Source organism: Giraffa tippelskirchi, chromosome 5 (assembly GCF_054371585.1).
Source record: "Giraffa tippelskirchi isolate mGirTip1 chromosome 5, T2T-mGirTip1v1.2.pri, whole genome shotgun sequence".
Taxonomy (NCBI): domain Eukaryota; kingdom Metazoa; phylum Chordata; class Mammalia; order Artiodactyla; family Giraffidae; genus Giraffa; species Giraffa tippelskirchi.
The window spans coordinates 47,686,672-47,703,665 of NC_137279.1; the positions used below are offsets into that span (position 1 = coordinate 47,686,672).

Here is a 16,994-nt window from a genome sequence, read left to right on the forward strand (position 1 = left end):
GCAGCCTTGGGGCAGGGTCCTGGTTCCACCTCAAGGGACACACATAACAATGTCTTTGAGCTCTTCTTAGAACTAAAACCCTCAACAAATGGAAGATGTTAACTACTTGATGTTAGCCACACAAGCTCATCAGGAGAACACCCGAGGCCAGATGGCCAGATTAAAGGCGTGCAGGCCCTGCAAACACCCTGATCCTTATCAGCAACCCCACACTGAAACCATTGCTATGAAACACCTCACCAAATCCTCCCCAAGTTGGGACACATAGTTTTGAAGGGCACGAGCCCACCGTGTACCCCTTTGCCTGGCAAAGACAACAAAGCTATTCTTTCTACTTCGCCCAAAATTCTGTCTCTGAGATTTGATTTGGCACTGGTACATAGAGGCCAAGTTTTCAGCACCATGGAGTCAATACAGAGAGGACCCAGGACTCACTGGATTCACCCACAGGGTGACATCACCTAGAGCAGTTTCAATCAAGTTATAGGCCTGAACCTCAGACTGCGCTGGGCAGGTGAGCCCATGAGATGTAAGAAAATGCAGTCTAAGAATGCAGACAATTTCAGTTTTGATTATGAAAGAAGAGACTGATTGCAGGATAAGTAGAGAAACAGTTGGGACAGAGGAGTTTTTCATTTTTTTCCATTTCTTTCTTCCTTTCTCTCTTCCTCCCTTCCTAAAATAGGAACGATTTAACCATACTTAAAGGCTGAAAAGAGAGACTAATGAAGAATAACTTGGTGGATTGAGGTCCCTGAAAGCATACAAAAGAGTGGGATCTAGAAAGTAGGAGGAGACTCCTTTCCCTTGGGAATCCAGGGACAGGAGGAGGAAAGATGCTGAGGAGAGCAATGGTGGGGTAAGGAGCATAAGTTTAGAATTAAGGGTTGAAAGACTCTTCTACCTGAATGGCCTCAGGCCAGGAAAATTCTCAGGCAAGATTTACTGTGAAAGGAAGAAGCCCCCAGAGATTGGAATGTGTATTTTAGGTTAGGTTAATTGACAACTGGTAAAAGTGAATGGGAGGTTTGAGAGGGGAGAAGGTGGGTTATAGTTTAATAAATTTACTTAACAGAGGGACATATAAAATTTGTCCAACTAGGCAGAAATACTTGGGGAACACAATGATTCAAACATCTGCAAATAAACATTTTCATTTATCACTCCATGTCTGGGGTAAAAAACCTTGAAATGTAGATAGAGCTGAATCAACAAGCTCAGTAACACAAGAGGGTTATACAGGAGCAAATATATATGCACACATACATCTGAACTGAAGAGGTGAGGAATTCAGAGAAATAAGGTACATGCTCTGTGAGGCACAGTTCAGGAAAGCTGTTTCCCCTTGCTGTGTCCCAAGTTTCCCTTCTATTTTTTTTTTTTTTTAAAGGAAAATACTATCTATTTTCTTTCAGCTCCTCAGGGATACTGTGGAGATGAATGCACTGTGTAGTTAAAACTCCTAGCCAACTTAGAAAAGAACTTGGGAACATCAAAACCCCACACTAAACTGGAACAATCTCTGGGCACTGGCTATACTGGGCCACACAATGGGAGGTTCCCTTTACATTCAGGAAGAAAATGGTACCGATGAGTACAGGGTTCTTTTCAGGAACATTCCTCTCAACTGAATCATGTGTTCCAGTGTGCATTACTGAAACCTAACCTAACGAGAAGAAAGATAGCATCATGCTGTCTGAACATGCTTGAAGGCCTGTGACTCTCTTCTTACTACTTGCTGTGGGAAAAGGCATGTTGGTTCTTTGCTTATCCAAAATGTTAAGTCCTTTATTTACCGAGTGTCAGCTCAGTCAACACAGAGGGGCAGCCTCTGTTAATTCTTCAAGATGGCAGGATCCTAGAGCCTGGGAACCATGTCAATTACTGTGCCCTGCCTATGTCAAGTACTCAACCTAATGTTTGCCAGATAGTGCCTGCCTGTCTTGCTCTGCCATAGAACATGCAAGCGTGTGCTCCTTAAAAGCAACAATAACTGCAGGCCAGGTGATGCGGGATAGCTTGCTCATTTTCATTTCATTTTTTCTGGAGGTGAAATGCATATAACAAAAATTAAAAATTTTAAATGAACAACTTAGTAGCATTCAGGGCACTGAAAATGTTGTAGAAGCACCACCTCCACCTAGTTCCAAAACATTTACTCACCCCAGGAGGACACCCTGTACCCATTAAGCAGTTGCTCCTGACTCCCTCTTCCCACAACTCCTGGAAACCATCAATCTGAGCTCTATCTCTGTAGGTTTATCTCTTTCGGATATTTCATATAAATGGATTCATACAATATGTGGGCTTTTGGGTCTGGCTTCCTTTACTTAGCATAATGTTTTTGAGATTCACCTATGCTATGGCATGCATTAACACTTCTTCCTTTTCATGGCTGAAAAATATTTCACTGTATGGATATAACACAACTGGCTAATCCATTCATCCATTAATGAACATCTGGAATGTTTCTACCTTTTGAGTGAACAACAACAATATTTTGAGTGCTGCTACAGCCTGGAAAATCCCATGGACGAAGGAGCCTGGTAGGCTACAGTCCATGGGGTCGCTAAGAGTCGGACGACTGAGCAACTTCATTTTCACTTTTCCCTTTCATGCATTGGAGAAGCAAACGGCAGCCCACTCCAGTATTCTTGCCTGGAGAATCCCAGGGACAGGGGAGCCTGGTGGGCTATAGTCTATGGTGTCGCACAGAGTCGGACATGACTGAAGCAACTTAGCAGCAGCAGCAGCAACAAACATATGTGTACATGTATTTGTGAAGTATTGTTTTCCAGTTCTTTTGGATATATACTTAGGAGTAGGGTCACTTAGTCACATGATAATTCTATGTTTAATTTTTTAAGGAACTATTTTCCACAGTGGCTATACCACTTTGCAGTCTTACTGGGAACTGTACAAAGATTCTAACTTCTCCATATCCTCACCAACACTTCTTATTTTCCAGTTTTGATTATAGCTATACTAGTAAATGTTAAGTGGTACCTCACCGTGGCATTTCCCTGATGACCAATGATCTTGAACATCTTTTCCTGTATTCATTGACAAGTTGTGTAACTTCCCTGGAGAAATGTCTATCCAAGACTTTGGCCCATTTTTAAACTGGATTGTTTGTCTTTTAGTCATTTTTAAGCAAGATACTCCAATACTCATCTCTAAACATACTGCTTCAAGCAGATGAGATGCAAAACAAGATGTTAACAGTATAGTGTTAAGAGGTTGTGTTCTAAAATCAGACTGCTTGGGTTCAGTCTGTAACTGACTATCTTTATGACCTTTGCAGAGTTATGTCTCTGAACCACAGATTCTCATTGTAAGATGAAGACATTAATACTAAACTTCATGGATGTGTGATGAGCAATAAATAATTTAATCAATGTAGTATACTTAACAACTCTGCCCAAGACAAAGTAAGAACAATAAATTGTCAATAATCAATAAAATTTGTAGGGACAGCATCTCCATGTAATTACATACGTATTCCCATAGAGACGGGAGAAATGCATGAACTTTTGCCAGATCCAGCCTTGCAAGGGAAAAAGGAACTCCAGCAAGGAAGTATGTTAAGTATAAATGTTAAGTATAAAATGGTCTCAAAATAATGAAAAGCAGTCGATAAAATATTGTTCTTTATACCTTTTTAACAACATAGGAAAAGCATTCTTATACTGTAGAACAGAAGGCAGAACCCACATCTGTGAAGAAAGTTTGATGATACAAACACTAAACAAGGACCAAACCTTCTGTCCTGTCATACAGTCCCTAGAATGAAAAAGATGGGGAAAGCTTGCAGGCTACTGTATTTTATAACTGTCATTTCTTTGAAATGTCTATCCATCACTGAGTGAGAACAATAAACCATATTATTGAGAAGCATCAAGATTCTCTCCTTTCTGTACAAACAAAAACTTCATCACAACCAGGAGAATCATGTCAAGCAGTGCATCCACTCACATCCAAAAGTCACATGCATTTTTCTGCTAAGTCTATGCTGCTGGCTTTATGCTTTGCAGTCTTTAGAAACGCACGTTCATTGTAAAATGTGACATCAATCCAATGTCAATGTGCAAAGGCCTCTGTGCTCCAAGTCTATCCCAGATTTGGTAACTAAAAGTTCTTCCAGGGTAGGGGTTCAATATCTCATACTATATTGTTGTTGTTCAGTCGCTAAATCGTGTCTGACTTTTTGCGACCCCATGAACTGCAGCCTGCCAGGCTTCCCTGTTCTTCACTATCTCCCAGAGCTTGCTCAAACTCATGTCCACTGAGTCAGTGATGCCATACAACCATCTCAACCTCTGATGCCCCCTTCTCCTCCTGCCCTCAATCTTTCCAAGCATCAGGGTCTTTTCCAATATCTTCAGGGTCTTTGCTCTTACTATATACTCTGGTTCAATTAAATCTTCTGTTTATAATATACAATTTCACACCTGTAATTTTTCCTGTCATTTTACATTGCTTTAAAAAGGAATGAAGTCCTGACTTCACTTGAATTCCTTAGGGAGCTTGGGTTTTCTAAAGGCTTATGTATCTCCTTCCCCACATCCCCTCCACCAGCAAATTTAAACCTTGACATACTAATTAACTTAGATTATAATTCATGAGCTCTGCAAAGGACAGATGCAAAGGAATTAAGAGTAAATTCATGGGTAAATTCATGTTTATTATCAATACTGGAACAAATGAATAGGATGGAAGGGGTGGTGAAAAATTAGTAAATCAAAAAGAAGGAAACAAATCAGTAAATGAAAAGATAAAATGCCAAAATTAATTTACAACGTAGAGAGAAGGGAAATTAGTGAAAGTCTATTACAGAGCAAAAAACCTTTTCTGAAAAACCTCTAATTATATGATATATAAAATGGGCAAGCTTAAAAGTAAACTTACTGCAAAAAAAAAAAAAAATTATGTTCTTGGGAAAGCAAATAAAAATTAGTCCTGGATTAGTCATCAAAATGTTCTAGCTTGTCCCAGATCACAGTTAAAGAACAATTAAGAAGCAGAATAACGTAATACACATACAATGCACTGACAGTCCCAGGTTTGAGTTCTAACTCCACAAATATGGCAAGAAGCTTAGGTCCAAAATGTAACTAATAAGCTCATTTTTCCCAAATTATGGAAATGATTTTGATTTTTCAAATTTGGTGACAACCAGAATTTGTTGCAGCTTAATTCCGGACGTTGCCTCTTTTTTTATTTTCTGACCATTATAGTAAGTACAGAAATCACAGAATAATACAAAGAAAAAAGAAAGGGACTCTATATATACTATATACTATAATATATACTACATACATGTTATGCTTTTCCCTCTAACACTGTTTTTTCAATTTAGTTATAATTCGCAAAGAATTACATGTATAGATTTAGATATAATCTGATTAATTTGACTATTGATAGGTGTTCATGTGACTCATGCCCCCATAAGTACATGAAGAATATCTATAACCATATAAAGTATTATTAATATTTCAATTTATAATATTATAGAATTCTTAATTTTAAAATTAGCAGAGAACCATGGACTAGCAATCAAAGAAAACCACATTGCAGTTTATTAGGTATTTATAAGTTAAGAAAAGGAATATTTTTGGTATAGTTCATGCTTATCATAGGCAAGAATTAATTATTTTGTGTTATCCTAAATTGAGAATTTACATATTATGATTTCTTCCCTCCCAGAAATACATCTGATTACAAAATATCAGAATGATGTTTTATACATAAACATACATATTGTTCAATTAATACTATTCCATGGTTATTTCCCCATATTATTAAAAATGCTTAATGGTTCAAGTAACTTCTTTTTAGTTTCACTTATAATTCATTTAACCACTTCACATTGCTGGACCTTTTCTTTTTTTCCATTAAAATAAAGTACAATTACTAGTTGCACCAAATAGGATCACTATGAATTAATAACTTTAGACTCTTGATAAATACTTCTCAATTCGCTTTGTACCAATCACAAATCAGTGCAAACAACAATAGCAGTAACATGGAAGTGACTTAAGTTCTTGCTAACATTTCAGCATTAACATTTCTTATTAATTTCTGCCAAATGGCATTTCCCTATTTGTCTTTCTTTGACTATTAGTAAAATTAAATATTTTTTCACATTTTTATAGGCTAAATCTTTTGTGACTTCTCTGTATACTACACTATCTTGTCTATTGATTCTTCCATGTAAAATCTAAATAATCATCTGGAAAAAATGTCTCAAAAATACATAGTTTGCAAAGACCGCCATATTTATAATGCTTAGCCCATCATCTACAAATGTAGTATGTCTCTCCAATTAATCTATTATTTCTTAAAGTTTGTATTTTTTGGCACATTCCTTGTGGTATTTGTGGCCTCTAACTACCTTATTCAAGACTTCTCAGAGATTTCTGCAAGCAAAATAGATGGCATTTTCCAAATCACCCTCCAATATATATTTTAATCAGAAAATTTTCTATGGTCATGACATGGGAATGACTATGAGTTCCACTTTGGTCCAATAATTACAGTTTCTTAGTTCCCAAGGAATGGGTAGGGCTGAATTAACATTGCCACAAAAAAGAAACAATTTTAATAGATATCTCAATGATAACTGAATCTGAATAAACAGTATAGCTCCTTTCAGAGGGAAATAGAGCTGACATACAATATTATGTTAGTTTCAGGTGTACTGCATAATGATTTGACATCTGCATACATCAATTTGACACTGCATATGTCTAGTAGCCATCTGTCCCCATACAAAGTTATTACCATATTATTGACCATATTCCTTATGCTGGATATTACAACCCATGGCTTATTTATTATATAACAGTAGGTTTGTGCCCCTTAAATCCTTTAAAGGATTTCACCCAACTCCCTAACTCCTTCTATCCTGGCATCCACCCAGATTTATTTCTTTTATGAAAGAGAAAGTTCATTCAATTAAAATTTTTTATCTTAATTCTATTTATATGAAATTGATATTATAATCTCTTTCTTTTAGTTTAATTGCCTGATTTGCCCTGCCTATAATTTTACCTCAATAACAAAGTTTTGAGGGAGGAGGAGAGTGTAGTCACCTGTAAATATCTTAAATTTTACAGTATTTGTTCATTAATAACGGATTTACTCTAGGGGCTAAAATAACTCATGCATGGAACATAGCCTCAACAACTATCGAATTATTAATATTTAATACATATGCCTTTTTCTATCATGCTGTCCTCTAGTAAACATCTAATAAACTGAAATGAAGTTTTCTCTGATCATTATTCCAGGGTTCTCTGCTAATTTTAAAATCAGGAATACTATAATATTATAATACTTTCTACAAGCATGAAAATGCTGATAGGAGTACATGAATGTGTGTATTACATGTGTGAATTACACGAATACCTACATATCAATATTCAAGTATCACTGAATTATATCTAGGTCTGTATCTGTTATTGTTTATGAATTATAACTCAATTTAAATAAAGAGTACTCTAGGGAAAAAATATAAGCATGATTAAAGAATCATGTGGGCTTCTCAGGTGGTGCTAGTGGTAAAGAACCCGCTTGCCAATGCAGGAGATGTGGGTTCGATCCATGGGTCAGGAAGATCCCCTGCAGGAGGGCATGGTAACCCACTCCAGTATTCTTGCCTAGAGAATCCCATGAACAGAGGAGCCTGGCGGGCTACAGTCTCAGGGTCGCAAAGAGTCAGACACGACTAAAGCAACTTAGCACACACACAAGAAGTCATATAATCCATGTAGAAGAGACACTGGTGATACAGACACAAGCATTAATTTTATTTATAAAATCATACTTGCGTATGAAATTCTGTTTTTACTGTTCAGTTGTTAAGTTATGTCTCTTTGCGACCCCATGGACTGCAGGACACCAAACTTCCCTATTCTTCTCTATCTCTTGTATAATGGTATTTTGTGACATGGCAACTATCCCTCTGTTGCACCAAAAATTAAAGCTGAATTTCAGTATGAATTACGACAATAAACACAGTATTTTCCAATTGTTATGTGACATAAAACAAAGAGTGCCCTGAGATAAGTTTTTGCTGTTGTTTAATCACTAAGTAGTGTCCAACTCTTGTGACCCCATGGACTAAAGCCCGTCAGGCTCCTCTGTCCATGAGATTCTCCAGGCAAGAATACTGGAGTGGGTTGCCCTTTTCTTCTCCAGGGGATCTTCCTTACCTGGGATGGAACCCACAAGTCCTGCATTGGCAGGCAGATTCTTTACTACTAAATCACGAGGGAAGCCTTCAACAAAATAACTGCTCTGATCTTTGAGATTTAGAATAACAACTATTCACGTATTAAAAAACAAACAAACAAAAAAGGTTAGTTTTTTTTCTATAAGTAACTTTTACACTTAGAGGTACCCTAAACTCTACAATTCCTTCACTACATAAGAATTAAAACACTATAAATATTCATATCTGCCTACTCAAGTTGAACCACTCTTTCCATCACAGATCTGAAAGTACTTCATAAACCATCCGGGAAGACGGGGTGTTACAGCATAAGCATTCATTCCATTTATGGAAATACAGTATCTGTCAGTCCCTTATAATTTTGCTGAGCAGCAATTGCTAAGGGAAGTTTCAAATATTTGTTGGAGATACTCCTGAAAAATAGAGGACGATTTACTGGTGTGTATGACTGTCAAGTGCTAGAATATGTCAATCATCTAATTACCGACTATTCACTGAGGAGGGCTTTTAAATACATTGTAAATGAAACATGTAAATTAGCCACAAATTTGATATATATTATGCTGGATAAAAGAGAATAGAAACCTCTTTCAAATCTGCGATTTATTTAAAGGAGTTTCCATCTTAAATACATTCCCCATGAAAAGCAATTTGCATTGACCCAAGTTACTACATCTTCCATGGTTCTTTTAGAATAGGTATTTATTTATTCAAGAGCAGCAAGAGAATGGGGAACAAGTCTTCTAGTCTAAGCTAATGTTACACAAAATTACTAAGGAGCTCGTTTTTTATTTCATTCCAACATCCTCCTTTCCTTTCAGTTGCCTCCTTCAGGCCCCAGCACAAACTCCATTACCAGTGACCACAAAATAATTCTTATTTTTTTAGACAACACTTAGTCTCAGAAACAATGCAGAGTTGCAAAACTGGAGATCAGTAAACAAAATTAGCCTCCCTCAACCACACTGATGAGTTCTAGCTCATCAGTCATTCCTAAATGTCATTCCTAAATCCCCCCACTGCCATCCAGATCCAAAGAGGGAACCAAAACTTGGGGCCATATTTGGCTTTTCAGAGACCTTGGCAGATAGAGAAAACATTAAAAAAGAAAAAAGACAGCATTTAAAACTCACTTGGCAAAGCGGCCCGGCGTCTCAGCCTCATGCTGCACGGCCTTATGACCCCCAGCCTCCCTTAGCTAAGCCTGCCTTGTCCAGGGTGAGGTGGCACTGAAGGCAAACAGACAGGCTTAGGCCAAAGTAGGGTCATGCCTGCCCGTTACCTGCTCTGGCTCCCACCTTTGGAGAGTTTGACGGGGATAGCACTGGCTGTGGTCTGCAGGGTGTGGTAGCCAGCAGGTGTAGGCTGGGCCCAGGGTGGGTATTGTGCCTTCTTGGGTTCTGCCATGCCTGGAGCATAACCCCCGAGATTATGACACCACTTAAGTTGAATTTTCCATGTTCCTTTTTACCACCAATTTGGGTCTTTTTGTTTTTGAAAAAACATTGAGAAATTCAAGTAAATGCTTTTGGAATAAAATGGAGTATGTGTGTGCAAAAAAACAAACTGAACTGATACCACGACCAAAAAGTAATTTTTCATTATTTAAAACAGAAATGACATACATGGCCTAAACTCAGCAACAGGAAGACATTTTCAAAGCAATGAGAATAACACTTATATTGGACTTTTGTCAATGATGCTGGTAAATGCTGGCTCTTCCCTTAGGTGGTGAGGTTAGCCACTCCTGAGCTAAAAGAACACATACAGGGACTTGTCACACCGCACAGGGAACAACTACTGATACATCCAATATCTTGTAATAACCTATAATGGCAAAGAATCTGAAAAAGAATAGTGTGTGTGTGTGTGTGTGTGTGTATAATGAAATCACTTTGACGTACACCTGAAACTAATACAACATTGTAAATAAACTATTCCCTATTGGATCAGTCAGTAAAGAATCTGTCTGCAATGCAGGAGACCTGGGTTTGATCCCTGAGTCCAGAATATTCACTGGAATAGAAAATGGCAACCCACTCCAGTATTCTTGCCCGGAGAATCCCATGGACAGAGGAGCCTGGTGGGCCACTGTCCATGGAGTTACAGAGTCAGACATGATTAAGCAACTAACACTTTCACACCTTTAATTTTTTTTAAAAAGGAGAAAAATAAAGAGCAGACAAACATACTGTATGAATCCCCAAATCACAGACTTTAATTAAAATTGGTAGGAATACATAACATTTCTATTTAAATATAAAGCAAAAGGAAGAGAAATTTTGAAATTTTTGTCAGGCTTACAATTTACTTATTGTAGGAACCACTGTGATTCATATTTGGCCTGAGGGTAAAAAGATTTCTGCTTATATCCATGACTTAGTCAAACCTTTCATAGCACCAGAGATACCTATTTATGATATTAAGATCACTGCTTTCTTAAATTAGATCCTATTGTTCACTATCCTTACATCATTTAAGAATTTATAAATTTCAAAGAACATAAACAAAAATCATAATAATTCATTATTACCCAAGGTAGAGTCATGATGTCGATTTTCTAAATAAATCCTAGACAAGTTAATAGTCTACTAAATAAATAAAAACAATTCACAATCCCAAATACTAACGGCAGACTAAAATGATCTTTCCAAACCTTGCTGAGTTTTAACTGCCTACACACTACTCACCAAATGAGGTTAAAAGAACACCATTACCACATAATTTAAAAGAGATTCCTCCTAAACTCCTGCAGTTTATAATTTTTGTACTGCCATTAAGAATTTCTAAATACTAGACCCAGTAACACTAGGCTAGGCGCTATACTGAGCAAGAAAAGTATGTTCACTCTATAGAGGAGCTCAAAGACACAATATAAAGTCAAGAGACTACTCAGGAGAAGAATAAGCATTTTCATGGCAGAAGAGCACCGAAAAGGTTTAGAAATGCACATGGACTTGTTGAAAGTGGATTCTGAGAAGCCTGTGAGTTGCTTTCCAAGCAACACCTAGCACATGAAATGTCCTGTGAACAGACTGGTGTTCAGTCCTATTTGAAATATGGGGAAAAACAGAGGTAAGAAAATGTGTATGGTCATGAGAACAAAGTAGACAATGATAAATGCAGAGACAAGTTGATGGATTTAGATTAAAACAGGAACAATTAAAAAAGCAATCTCTCCAATTACATCAATCTTATCCAGATAGATTATTCTAAACATCGGGCTTCCCAGGAGGTTCTAGTGGTGAACAGTTCACCTGCCAATGCAGGGGACATAAGAGACGCAGGTTCGATCCCTGGGTCTAGAAGATCCCCTGAAAGAGGGCATGGCAATCCATTCCAGTGTTCTTGCCTAGAGAACCCCATGGACAGAGAAGCCTGGTAGGCTATGGTCTACATAGCGTTGCAAAGAGTTAGACACGACTACAGCTACTTAGCACACAGACACAACCTAGCAACCCTCCCAGACCATCCTTACTCCAGGTTTCAGACCCTCTAGCTTCCTGCTTTCAAAAGGGGTGCTGCCTCCACTTTCAGATGTTTTTAAAAATGGCAGTAGTTTCCTATTTGAATGTTAATTACTGTTATGACACACATGATAATTTAACTTGCTTCAGTAATTTATTCTTCCGTGTAATTAGATGTAGTAATTGGAAAATCTTCCAGAGTATAACAACAGTTCTAAAGGTGAAATGGCAGGGGGAGGGAGCTTTTCCATAGTATTTCAACTATAAATTTGGAGCTTCCTGTTCAATGGGCAGTCACTGGATGAACCAGGCCAGGAATCAGAGATGGTCCTTCTGGAGTCAAAGAGGTGGCACTCGTGACCTTTAAGAGCTGGATGATTCAAGAGGAAGGCAAAGACCCAGCAGATGGTTAGTTAGAGCTACCCTGAGAAGAATATTAAACACTAAACTTGAATGAAGCCAGGCATGACATGACACAGTGCCATTTAAAATCCTCTAGTCTTGAAGCTATTCACATACAGTTCAGAAACTCTGTAGAATGAGTTCAGGCCAAAATTACCACTGGAGTGTGATGGGCTCTATTTTTACTTGATTTTCAGAAGTGTTTTGGTGCTTGCCACATCATAAACACTCAATAAATATTTATTGAAATAAGCAACGGAGTAATTGGATAAATGAATGGGTGCATGCATGGCTTAGAAATAATTATAGCCAATACACTTCAATATATAGAACATACCAAGTATCATGCTAAATACTTCATATCTCTTTTTCTTCTCTCCCAACTTCCTTTTCATTGTACCCAAAGCCTTACTACACATTTTGACATAAGATTCTTAAAAAAAAAAATTCTATGACAGATTATTTCAAACATATGCAGAAGTAGAGAGAATAGCTCACATACCCAGATTCAGCTTCAATAATATTGACCAATCTTTCTTCATTTACACCTTGTGTCATTAGCCCACATGTATTATTTTGAAGCCAATCCCAAATATCATATCATTTCATCTGTCAGTGTTTGGGACTCTCTGGTGGTCCAGTGGTTGAGAGTCTGCCTTGCAATGCAGGGAATACAGTTTCAATCCCTGGTTGGGAAACTAGGATACCACATGCCACAGGGCAGCTGGGCCTGCCCATCACCACTGCTGAGCCCACACACTGCAACTCGAGAGCCTGTACACCACAGCAAAGGCTTCCACGTGATACAACTAAGGGCCAAATAAACAAATAAATATTTTAAAAAATAATTATAGGCTTCATTTTTAAAACTTCAATGCAATAATCCATTAAGTATATTAATAAGAATTCCTTAATGTCATTCAGGCACTATATCTTTTACCCATTATAGTCTTTTATAGATTATATATAATAGACCCCCAAAAAGGTCTAGACAGTAGGGTAGATTGACATATCTCATAAATTCTTTTAATCTATAGATTTCCCCTCCATCTCTTCTTAAAAAATAATCTTATTTATTTATTTATTGGCTGCACTGGGTCTTCATTGCCATTTAAGGGCTCTCTCTAGTTGCAGCGAGCAGGGGCTACTCTCTAGTTGGGGAGCTCGGGCTTCTCACTGTGGTGGCTTCCCTTGTTGCAGAGCACAGGCTCAGTAGTGGTGGTGCACAGGCTTAGCTGCTCCATGGCATGTGGGATCCTCCCGAACCAGGGATCGAACCTGTGTCTCTTGAATTGGCAGGCAGATTCTTTACCACTGAGCCACCAGGGAAGCCCTCCATCTCTTTTTATTTCTGTTGCGTTTTTGCTGCTGTTGCTATTGTAGTTAATGAAACAAAGTCATTTGCCTTGTAGAACTGCCCAGTCTAGATTATTAAAATTGTATTTCCATGATATTTAATTCAGTCTGTTCCCCTGCCCTCTGTACTTCCAGTCCATGGGTAGTCAGAGAAAGAGGCCAGATCAGATTTCAGTTTGAAATTTTGGCAAGAACACTTTAGAAGCTGTGTACTGGAGACCTACAATCTCAAGTTGCCTCTCTGTGATGTCCATAAAAAGGAGTGCTCACCACTTGGATTCATCAACTCACCAGGGGTTACAAAATAATAAATCCTGATTTTCTGACCCCTTCCTCTGTTATCAGGAATAAACCTCTCTAAAGAGAGACAGTCTCATCAACTATTTGGCAAACATGAGGTACAGTTGTAAAAGGAAGCAAACTAAATACTTCTTTCCTTTTATTTGTCAGTTTTCAAAATAATGATTGACTCCCTAATATCATTACAAAAAGAACCAATAAGGGTTTAACTTTTAACTCTGAAAATCCCTTGTGGGGACCATCCCCCACATCTGTGTCAGAAATCTAAAACTGTCCATTATCTAAGTATGTCTAAGAGTGGGAGTGAAGAAAGATAATAACCTGCTTTGAAACCATCTGTCTCCTTAGGGCCTCTTCAACAAGCATATCTTTTTTTTTTTTTTTCCCCACTTAATTTGAATATCTCCAAATAAGAAAGTTTAAAAATTCTGCATCTTTAAGAATATTAAATATCTAACACCTTTCTCTCAGAGTCATGATGCAGATGCTTGCCACCTGATTTCAGAACCTCAAAGGGCAGAAGAGAATGGGTAGCAGTCACTGCATAGTTGTCCCTGGTTATCTGTGGGAGTCGGCTTCCAGGAACCCCTTAGACTAAAATCCAAGGATGCTCAAGTCCCTTATATTAAATGGAGTAATATTTGCATATAACCTATATATTTACATATTGTGCTATAATTTACATTTTAGTATTAATTTATTTGGCTGTGTTGGGTCCTAGTTGCAGCATGCAGGATCTTCCTTGCAGCACACGGACTCTCCAGCTGTGACGTGCAGGCTTAGTTGCTCCACAGCATGTGGGACCTCAGTTCCCTGACCAGAGGTCGAGTCATAACCACTGAACCACCAGGGAAGTCCTCCTCCAGAACAATTTAAATCATCTCTAGATTACTTATAATTCCTGTGCTGTGCTGTGCTTAGTTGCTCAGTCGTGTTTAACTCTTTGTGACCCCATGGACTGTAGCCCGCCAGGCTCCTCTGTCCATGGGGATTCTCCAGGCAAGAACACTGGAGAATGCCCTCCTCCAGGGGATCTTCCCAATCCAGGGATCGAACCGATGCTTTAACCTCTGAGCCACCAAGGGAGTCCCTTATAATACCTGCTGCTGCTGCTAAGTCGCTTCAGTCGTGTCCGACTCTGGGCGACCCCATAGACGGCAGCCCACCAGGCGCCCCCGTCCCTGGGATTCTCCAGGCAAGAACAATGGAGTGGGTTGCCATTTCCTTCTCCAATGCATGAAAGTGAAAAGTGAAAGTGAAGTCGCTCAGTCGTGTCCGACTCTTAGCGACCCCATGGACTGCAGCCCACCAGGCTCCTCCATCCATGGGATTTTCCAGGCAAGAGTACTGGAGTGGGTTGCCATTGCCTTCTCCATATAATACCTAGTATAATGTAAATATTCATAGGTAGTTGTTGGCAAGCAGCAAACTATAGTTTTGCCTTTTGGAACTTCCTAGAATTAAAAAAAAAAATTGATCCTCAGTTAAATTTGTGGATGTAGAATCTGCACATAAGGAACCCCTGGATAGGGAGAACTGACTGCAACTAGTTTCCAGCAAGAGTTGCTTCTTTTTGCAAACACTCTTCAAAAGTGATATAAACAGGGTCTGTGATGTAAGGAGCCATAAAGAGATGTGAAAAAAGCAAGCAAATACCATGGAAGTGACATATTCTACTATAGTATGTACATCATATGGCTTCTATTTTTTCCTGAGAAATAAAGTGATCACTTAAACTATGGTAATTACTATCATCTCTCTCTCCACATGCATTTCCACCCTTGAGAAGCAGTAGAAACTGGAGACCGACATGGTGCACAAACAAATGCTCTTGTGCACAGAGCAGAACTCGTTCTATTCCTAGAGGTTCCACTCCACTCAGAGGAACGACTATACAGAACAGTGTCTCAAGAGAGCAAGGCAAATGGAGGTCTCACCAAGAACACACTACAGACAATCAAAGTGACCGCAGTGGAGAAAAATGTCTGTCCTGTATTTTTCCTTCAAACAGACAGCCTAGTCTCCACTCCAGTGGAAGGGAGAAGTGCCCTTGAAATTATATGCATCTGCGATATAAAAAGTCTGTCTGTGTACAAAATTAATGAAAGGCATCTCACCTCTCCACCCTGCAAAGCCGAGACAGCTCAGGAACAGTAGTATGCCTGACATCTTATTTGCCACATACAGGACTTGGGAAATTCAAGAATGCTGGGAATTATATATCATTTCACAAATGGCATTTTGGGCAACCAAAGATCCTCTCTACACAGAAACACAGGAAATCTCAGAATTTCTGTTCCCCATGTGTATGGATATTTTCTTAATTTGTATAATTTTATTTATAAGAGACAGAATTCAAGTTACTGAATTATGAAACAAGTACACAGACTAGGGTTGTCTGGTTTGTGATCCATTCCCCAATATGAAAGGGGATGCAAAGCTCCCATCTTTGAGACATGGTATTACTTCTGCTACCTGAATGCCAAGCACCAGCTGTCTAAGTAATATGTCCTCGAGATACCTACACACAACTGAAAGCTGAGAAGTCTAACAGAGAGAGCTGAAAAACTGGATTCTAATACTAGCATATTTATTTCCTGAGTAAATTGTTTAGCAACCTTGTACCTTCATTTATCCATTTTACAGAGATAACTATGTTTATTTTGCAAGAGCATTTTTGAAAAATAAATTCTTTGAAATCTTCAAAGAAAGAACACTACTTTAACCTAATTATGAAGGAAACAGAAAGAAAAACTTGAACAAATCCTGCCCAGTTAATCCAACTAAAGACAGATTAGCAGAGATCAACTTCTAAGCCTAGGAAGGACTCATTATCAGTGGCTGTAAACATTGTCTTCTCATCAGTTCCTTACTGAGGTTAAAACCCCCACACCTCGTATTTGCATCTCCATCCTTCCTCTTCATCTCACCAACATAGCCTTCCCCCAGGTACTCCTGCTCTCTCTTGGGTCCTCTATCACTCACTTCCCCTATTTTAGCCTCACTTATCTCTACAATTATAACCTCCCTCCCACTGTCACCAATAAGACTGAGCTGAAGGGGACCTTAAAGCTCTTCTAATCAAACTGCTGACCAGTAAAAATAGAAAGATGAGGCCTGCAGTGATGAAGGCACAGGCTCAGCATCATCAGGAAACCAATCATTTGCAAAGCTCGGTCCTCATCCAGAAATCTTCCTCCTGGTATAGCATGATGCTACCACCTACTTGGCAC

At 38.6% G+C, this 16,994-nt stretch overlaps 1 protein-coding gene across 6 annotated transcripts in view; it reads right to left on the reverse strand.

Moving 5' to 3' along the window:
* The window catches only part of SMYD3 (SET and MYND domain containing 3), a 714,859-nt gene that overhangs the window by 388,896 nt on the left and 308,969 nt on the right, over nt 1-16,994 (reverse strand). The window contains exon 1 of one of the 6 annotated variants that reach the window (XM_081486886.1): nt 12,608-12,772. The exons of the other annotated variants lie outside the window; for them this stretch is intronic. The gene's annotated coding sequence lies outside the window, so the exon portion shown is untranslated. Of the gene's footprint in view, nt 1-12,607; nt 12,773-16,994 lie in introns of those variants that run through there. 6 annotated transcript variants of the gene reach the window in all.